This window comes from Tamandua tetradactyla, chromosome 11 (genome assembly GCF_023851605.1).
Source record: "Tamandua tetradactyla isolate mTamTet1 chromosome 11, mTamTet1.pri, whole genome shotgun sequence".
NCBI lineage: Eukaryota > Metazoa > Chordata > Mammalia > Pilosa > Myrmecophagidae > Tamandua > Tamandua tetradactyla.
The window spans coordinates 58,902,197-58,911,122 of NC_135337.1; the positions used below are offsets into that span (position 1 = coordinate 58,902,197).

Genomic DNA, 8,926 nt, shown 5'->3' on the forward strand with positions numbered 1-8,926 from the left:
CACATATTTGTGAATTTTCTGGCGCTCTGCCTATTATTGATTTCCAACTTCATATGATCTGAGAAAGTATTGTGTATGATTTCAATCTTTTTAAATTTGTTAAGACTTGCTTTGTGACCCAGCATATGGTCTATCTTTGAGAATGATCCATGAGCACTTGAGAAAAAGGTGTATCCTGCTGTTGTGGGGTGTAATGTCCTATAAATGTCTGTTAAGTCTAGCTCATTTATTGTAATATTTAAATTCTCTGTTTCTTTATTGATCCTCTGTCTAATGTTCTGTCCTTTGATGAGAGTGGGGAATTGAAGTATCTTTCATTCCCATAAGTTCTGTGATTTGTTTATTCAGACTTTCCATTTCTTCTTTTTGTTCATTCCTTGCCTTCTTCATGTCCTCCCTCAATTCATTGATTTGGTTTTTGATGAGGTTTTCCATTTCTGTTCATATATTCTGAATTAGTTGTTTTAGCTCCTGTATCTCATTTGAACTATTGGTGTGTTCCTTTGACTGGGCCATATCTTCAATTTTCCTGGTGTGATTTGTTATTTTTTGCTGGCATCTAGACATTTAATTACCTTAATTAGTTTATTCTGGAGATTGCTTTCACTTATCTTACCTAGGGTTTTCTTGCTAGATGAGTTTGTTGTCTATTTGTTCTTTGACCTTCTGTTCAGCTTTTTCTGGGCCTCTAGCTTAAGTTTTGTTTAACAGAGGGTAATTTTTCAGTTCTTGTTTTCTTGTTTCTTGTCCTGCTTGTAAGGTGCCTTTTCCCTCCCCACCCTTAGGAGGGTCTACATAGGTATTACAGACTCCAGCCGGGTTTTCCTGGACTAAACTGGCCTCCTATCAGGGGGTAGGAGTCACCTGTGTCAGTTTTCCCTGAGGGTGAGACCCAGCAGGTTGAAAGACTTTCCTGTGAAGTCTCTGGGCTCTGTTTTTCTTATCCTGCCCAGTATGTGGCGCTTGTCTGTCTGCGGGTCCCACCAGCAAAAGATGTTGTGCCTCCTTTAATTTTCGCAGACTCTCCCTGCTGGGGGCATGGTGGAGACAGAGGAGAAGTTGAAGGCTGTTTTTAATGGCTTCAAATTGCCAAGCTCTGGGGTCTGAATTCCTTGAGAGAGGGGTTCCACCTAAATTGGGCTTCACCCCTCCCCTGGGGAAGGCACAGTTGGGAGATAGCCCTGAAAGCAGTCTGTTTCTGCCTATGCCTGGGGCAGTTGCAGCCCAAGTAGTCTCACCACTGAATCCAGAGACAGCTAAGCCTCCGTAGAAACAGCCACAAAAACCTCTGTTTCATCCCCTTTCCTCTTTTTTGGTTAGCCCAATAAGCGACCTCCACCTTGATCAGTTTCGCTTGAGCTGGGAGCCTATTTTTAGTAGTCAGAATTTGTCTATTAATGCCACAATTGGTGTTTGGTTGGACTTAGTCCCTGCTACTGTTAGAGTCTCTTTCAGTACTACTGTTAGAGTCTCTTTCCTTTCCCTCCGGGAAGCCACCTGTGGAGGAGGGGCACTGGCCACCACGGCTTGGGGAACTCACGGTTCCGGAGACTCGCAGCTGGTCCCGCTGGTCCAGACTAGGGTACGCTGTATGTCCAGTCGCTATCGTGGCTCCTGAGCTGTTCTGTACTGTTTCTGGTTATTTAGTAGTTGTTCTGGAGGACGAACTAAAATGCGCACATTGTTAAACCGCCATCTTGACCCAGAAGTCCCCTATAGACTTGTTTTAATTGGATATTTTCTCAACCTCAGAACTGTAAACTAGCCACTTACTAAATTTCCCTTTTTAAAAGCCATTCCATTTCTGGTATATTGCGTTCCAACAGCTAGCAATCCAGAACAGCCTCTGCAACCAGGCTGCCACATGTATTGTAGAAGACTCTCCCAGGTCAGCCGCACTCCTGAATTGCCACCTTAGTCACCCTCCTTTCCCTTCTCTTCCGTTTCCATGGAGCAGGGCTAATCTCAAACTACTCCAGTCAGCCATCTACTTCTGCTTTCTTTTGGTTACAGCTTGCATGGAACATCTTTTTCCATCCTTTCCTTTTATCTAAGATGAGTCTCTTGTAAGCATCATGTATCTGGATCATATTTCTTAATCCATTCTGCCAATCTGTACCTTTTAATTGGTGAGTTTAGTGCATTAACTTTCAAAGTTATTACTGTAAAGGCATTTCTTGAATCTACCATCTCATCCTTTGGACTTTGTCAGATATATATATTCCTTTCCCTCTTTCTCTTACGTTACCCTTACTGGTGCTGTTCGATTCTGTACCCTCTTCCAGACCTACCTCTCCTGACTTTTTTTTTTTTCAGCCAGCAGATTTAATCTATGTGATATCTGCTATTTTTCTATTTATTCTTTCAAATTCTTCTTTATGCTCTTCCAATGTCTTCTTGATCTCCTTTATATCATTAGTGAACCTGTTGGACTTATTTAGTAGAGTTTTCTAAACATTTTATTTGTTCCAAAGTCTGTCTCTTCCAGTGTTTTAATTTGGTCATTAGGCTGGGCTATAGCTTTCTGCATCTTCATGTGCTTTGTGATTTTCTTTTGACTTTGAGACATTTAATTATCTTGATAGGATTAGTTTGAAAATTGATTTCCTTCAGTAGTGAAAAGTTTGTATTTACATGACAGGCTGCGGGATGTGGTGTTTGGGGTGGTGCCCAGCAGCATGATGATGGGTTGTAGTGTAGGGTAGGTGTGGGGTGTGGGCCCTGTGCGGGTGCCTGGGAATGTGGTGTGTTGGGCACGGGGTTCTTGGGGGTATAGTGTGGGGGCCGTGGGGATGGGGTGCAGCTTAAGCAGGCCTCAGAGCACAGGGGCAGGGTGCGGCATGGGGGACATGGAGGCAGGTCACAGTGGGAGGTGGGTGTGTGGACAGGGTACAAGTGCGTGCATGGAGCACGGGGGTCATGGGTATTGGGGTACGGGGTGGTGGCTGGGGTGGGGTGTGCATGGGGGACGGGGGTTGTCACGGGTTGTGGTGGGTGGCATGTGGATTTGCACTAGCTGGATGGTCTCTGGTTCTCTGCTTCTCAACTCCTTAGCTTTTTCAGTTAGGACCTCACTATATAGTGTAGAAGACCCTCTTAGGTCACTTGCACCCTGGAATTGGTGTCCGGTCATTTGTATAGCTGTTCCTTGGAGCAGGGTGAACTCAACCTATCCTATTCCACCATCTTTCCAGAAGTCTAATTATTGTACCTAATTTCTGATGTGTATGTTTAACTTTTTAAAAGAAAGTGCTTTTTGGCCAATTCTAACATAAGGGCTTTTTAATGGACATATGTGATGACTAAATTCCATAGTATTAGAGGCCTTCAACATTGATGTGAATATTTATGGAGACGATGGATTAGAGGTGTTTTGTTTAAAATTAAAGAGGGGTTCCTGATTCTGAATCATTTGGAAGTAAAGTATAAAAATTCACACATGGCTCCCATCTGAGCTTTATCCTTTCTTTTTTTATTTTTTTATTAACGGAAAGAAAAAAAAAAAAGAAACTAACACAACATTTAGAAATCATACCGTTCTACATATGCACTCAGTAATTCTTAACATCATCACATAGATGCATGATCATTGTTTCTTAGTACATTTGCATCGGTTTAGAGGAACTAGCAACACAACAGAAAAAGATATAAAATGTTAATATAAAGAAAAGAAATAAAAGTAGTAATAATAAAAAACAACAACAACAAACAAACAAGCAAACAAAAACAAAAAAAACCCTATAGCTCAGATGCAGCTTCATTCAGTGTTTTAACATGATTACTTTACAATTAGGTATTATTGTGCTGTCCATTTTTGAGTTTTTGTATCTAGTCCTGTTGCACAGTCTGTATCCCTTCAGCTTCAATTACCCATTGTCTTACCCTGTTTCTAACTCCTGCTGAACTCTGTTACCAATGACATATTTCAAGTTTATTCTCGAATGTCCGTTCACATCAGTGGGACCATACAGTATTTGTCCTTTAGTTTTTGGCTGGATTCACTCAGCATAATATTCTCTAGGTCCATCCATGTTATTACATGGTTCAAAAGTTTATCTTGTCTTAAAGCTGCATAATATTCCATCGTATGTATATACCACAGTTTGTTTAGCCGCTCTTCTGTTGATGGAGATTTTGGCTGTTTCCATCTCTTGCAATTGTAAATAACGCTGCTATAAACATTGGTGTGCAAATGTCCGTTTGTGTCTTTGCCCTTAAGTCCTTTGAGTAGATACCTAGCAATGGTATTGCTGGGTCGTATGGCAATTCTATATTCAGCTTTTTGAGGAACCGCCAAACTGCCTTCCACAGTGGTTGCACCCTTTGACATTCCCACCAATAGTGGATAAGTGTGCCTCTTTCTCCGCATCCTCTCCAGCACTTGTCATTTTCTGTTTTGTTGATAATGGCCATTCTGGTGGGTGTGAGATGATATCTCATTGTGGTTTTGATGTGCATTTCTCTAATGGCCAGGGACATTGAGCATCTCTTCATGTGCCTCTTGGCCATCCGTATTTCTTCTTCTTCTGGTAGGTGTCTGTTCAAGTCTTTTTCCCATTTTGTAATTGGGTTGGCTGTCTTTTTGTTGTTGAGTTGAACAATCTCTTTATAAATTCTGGATACTAGACCTTTATCTGATATGTCGTTTCCAAATATTGTCTCCCATTGTGTAGGCTGTCTTTCTACTTTCTTGATGAAGTTCTTTGATGCACAAAAGTGTTTAATTTTGAGGAGCTCCCATTTATTTATTTCTTTCTTCAGTGCTCTTGCTTTAGGTTTAAGGTCCATAAAATCTCTTTACTTGTGATTGGTTTGTTGAGGTCGTCTATTTCTTCTTGAGTCAAAGTTGGTTGTTCATGTCTTTCCAGGAACCTGTCCATTTCATCTAAATTGTTGTATTTATTAGCGTAAAGTTGTTCATAGTATCCTGTTATTACCTCCTTTATTTCTGTGAGGTCAGTAGTTATGTCTCCTCTTCCATTTCTAATCTTATTTATTTGCATCCTCTCTCTTCTTCTTTTTGTCAATCTTGCTAAGGGCCCATCAATCTTGTTGATTTTCTCATAGAACCAACTTCTGGTCTTATTGATTTTCTCTATTGTTTTCATGTTTTCAATTTCATTTATTTCTGCTCTAATCTTTATTATTTCTTTCCTTTTGCTTGCTTTGGGATTAGTTTGCTGTTCTTTCTCCAGTTCTTCCAAGTGGACAGTTAATTCCTGCATTTTTGCCTTTTCTTCTTTTCTGATAAAGGCATTTAGGGCAATAAATTTCCCTCTTAGCACTGCCTTTGCTGCGTCCCATAACTTTTGATATGTTGTGTCTTCATTTTCATTTGCCTCTAGGTATTTACTAATTTCTCTTGCAATTTCTTCTTTGACCCACTTGTTGTTTAAGAGTGTGTTGTTGAGCCTCCATGTATTTATGAATTTTCTGGCACTCTGCCTATTATTGATTTCCAACTTCATTCCTTTATGATCCGAGAAAGTGTTGTGTATGATTTCAATCTTTTTAAATTTGTTAAGACTTTCTTTGTGACCCAGCATATGGTCTATCTTTGAGAATGATCCATGAGCACTTGAAAAAAAGGTGGATCCTGCTGTTGTGGGATGTAATGTCCTATAAATGTCTGTTAAGTCAAGCTCATTTAGCTTTATCCTTTCTTTTCTCACATTCTTTTTCCCTCCCTTCTAGGTTTCCCTTCTCCCCAAAGCTGCTAGGTAGCAATATATTTCCTTTCAAACACACTAATTCTTCACATCTTGACACCTAGTATGCTTGTTGATAAATATTCACATCTCTTCAGGTTAAGATAGGTGCTTCTAGAATTGCCATTTCAGAAAATGTAGATGTTTGGGATTGACTCCAGTTAGGAATAAAGGTGAGATGAAAAATAGTATATTATTGCCTCAAGTTAGTTTCTCAAAATCTGAAGAAATTGTGCTCTTTAATGTCCAGAGTTTAGACCCATAATGTCTGTGTTTTGACTTCCTTCTGGTTATTTGAACCACTGTCCTCTTGCATCACATTCAGTCTCCTCATGTGTCACCCTGCCTTTTGTGCAGCTCCCTCTGGTCACTGAGTATCATAGTTGACAGGGAAACAGGGAGAAGGGAATTAATATTTCCTGATTGTTCTCTATGTGCTAGGCATAGGGCTGAATTCTTTATGCATATTATTCCATTTAATCCTCCAATAAGCCTAGATCGATAATATCATTTTCATTTTATTGCTTAAGGAGCAGAATCTTCTGTAAGTTAAATAATTTGCCAGGAGTGATAGAGCTAGCCAGTATATTCAGGATTTGAGCCAAGATCTAACTTGAGTCCATGCTTTTTTTTTATTGCACTGACTATTGTAGGAGTATAGTAAGATGTAGGGTCATCACAAGGCTTAAGTCTCAAATACATTATAGAGTGATCTTTGTTGTCTTCTATTTTGCATTTCCCAGTATTTCTATCCAGGTGAAATCTTCTTAATCTGAGCATTAAAGGTTGCCTTGACAGGAAGATTAAAAAGCTTTGTTATTTTTAGGTTGCTGTGGGAGGAGGAGCTAGAGGAGGGATAGAAGACACAGTAGAGATAAGAGTACCTGCGACGTCAAGTGGAGCTGGGACCACAAGGGAGGCAGCTGTGCAGGGGGAGGATCAGACTGACCTGAGCTCTGTTCTGGTCCATCCTTAGGTTACTTTGTGACTCTGAGAAAATTATTTTATGACTGTTTTCTCTTCTGTAAAATGAACACCTTGTAGACATGGTATACCTTAGAGAAATATTGCAACAGCAAATATATGTAAAATGCTTAACACATAGTACTATGACTTTAATAAGTGGTCAGAATTATAAAGTGATGTGAGGAAGAATCTGCTTGGGGAGATTAGATTGGAGAAGGCTTGATGCAGCATTGATTGGGGTCTTAGAGAATGAGTAATAGTATGTAAGCTTGTGCATTAAAGAGCCAGTGCTACAACTGAAAAAACAGGAGATGCTAAAGAGACAGGGCAATTAAATGCAGTATATATAATATTCCTGTGCCACAACTAATGATGTAGCAACATTATGGGACAACTGAAAAAAATTGAAATATGGTCTGTATACTTTAAATTGATGTTAAATTTCTTGAAATTGATAGCTTTGGTGAAGGTTGTTATGCTAGTGTCTGTCCTTAAAAAATGTATGTGGAAGGGTCAAGTGTTAGAAAAGCAAGATGTAAGCAAACTACTGTCAGGTGCTTAGAAAGCAAATAATAATAGAATATAGGATAAATGATAGATAGATAGAATTATATAACAGTTGCAAAATGATATTACTTGGTAAATCTAGTTATCTGCATTAGGGATATTTTGGAGTTCAGTTGTTTGTTTTTTCCAGTAAGTTTTCTTACCACTTTTCTGCAAGTTTGAAGATATTTCAAAATAAAAAGTTAAAAAAAAAAAAAGGAGCCAGTGTCATTACCTTGTCTTGTTTCCTTGTTGGTACGGTATGGCAGGAAGCAGGAAATAGTCCTCTCTACTGCAGCTGGTCTGGGGGTGGGACACCAAAGCTGAGAAGAAAGCAGGACTAATCTCAAATAAGCAGCAAGTCTGAGTCAAGTAGTCAGGCAGAAGTTGGGGGTCAACCCCAGAGCAGGGAAATCTGAAAGCAGAGCCTAGGCCAGGCAGCCAGCCGACCTGAGGATTCAAGGGAGTCATGGGTAAGCAGACACAGTGACAGAGCAAGGCAGACAAGTTGGGAGCGTTGGATTTACTGATGTACAGTTTAGTGATTGGAGCAGGAGACTGTGTATCCCAGGTGGGTTTGAGGTCCCACAGAGACTAGACAAAGTAATTATTGTCCCCAAAGCATGAGCCCTTCTGGTCGTAGGTGTGGGTGGACAAATGACAGCTTCAGATTATAGGTTCTCCACTGTGAATTTGCTTCTAACCAAAGAGAAACCATCTTCACTGTGAAATTTGCTGGGGTCTGCTTGTTTATTTACTAATGGTGGTGTTTTCCATTTTTATTAAAAATAAGTTTGAGTTGTCTTGATGCTTATTTTCGAAAATACAAGAAACACAAATAGAAAAGAAACCTCCTGTAATCTCACCATCCAGATATAATTCCAGTTAATTTTTTGATGTGTTCTTTCCAGACTTATGTATATTATAGTGCAAATCAATGTACATATCCATGTTCATTTGAATAAAATGGGATTAAACAATACGTAATGTTTTGGGGGATTTTTTTCACTTAGGATGTTATGGCCTATTTTCATTTTAATGGATGCATTATATTCCATTGTATGAATTTATATAATTACACATAGTGAGACATCTACCCTTTATCTAGTTTATTTGCTTTTATAAATTTTGGGATAAACATTTTGAAGACAAGTCTTAAAGATATACCCTATTCAGCCATGAACTAGTTTGCTAGATCAAAGGATAAGCAAACTGCTAACGCTTTTGATTTCACCAAATTGTTCTCCAGGAAGGTTGTATAAAATTGACACTCCTGCTAGTAAATATATGCAAACATTCATATTCCCAAAGCATTAGCAACACTGGATAATACCATGGTTGGGGAGGGGAAGGATATTTCTGCTATTATGATAGGAGGAAATGCTATATATTTTTAAATTTTATGTGCTGACGAAGGATAGGGCAAGCCTACTTGAAAGTCGGTATCACCTTGTTATTCAAGATGTAATGGAGAGGCTGGAGGGAACTGCCTGAAAATGTAGAGCTGTGTTCCAGTAGCCACGTTCCTTCAAGATCATTGTATAATGATATAGCATTCACAGTGTGACTGTGTGATTGTGAAAACCTTGTGTCTGATGCTCCTTTTATCTACCTTCGTCAACAGACGAGTAGAACATATGGAATAAAAATAAATAATAGGGGGAACAAATGTTAAAATAAATTAAGTTTGAAATGCTAGTGATCAA

The 8,926-nt window shown here is 39.2% G+C and overlaps 1 protein-coding gene across 1 annotated transcript in view; it reads left to right on the forward strand.

Annotated features, from left to right (window-relative positions):
* The window catches only part of SLC35D1 (solute carrier family 35 member D1), a 94,144-nt gene that overhangs the window by 62,432 nt on the left and 22,786 nt on the right, over positions 1–8,926 (forward strand). The gene's annotated exons all lie outside the window — the stretch shown is intronic.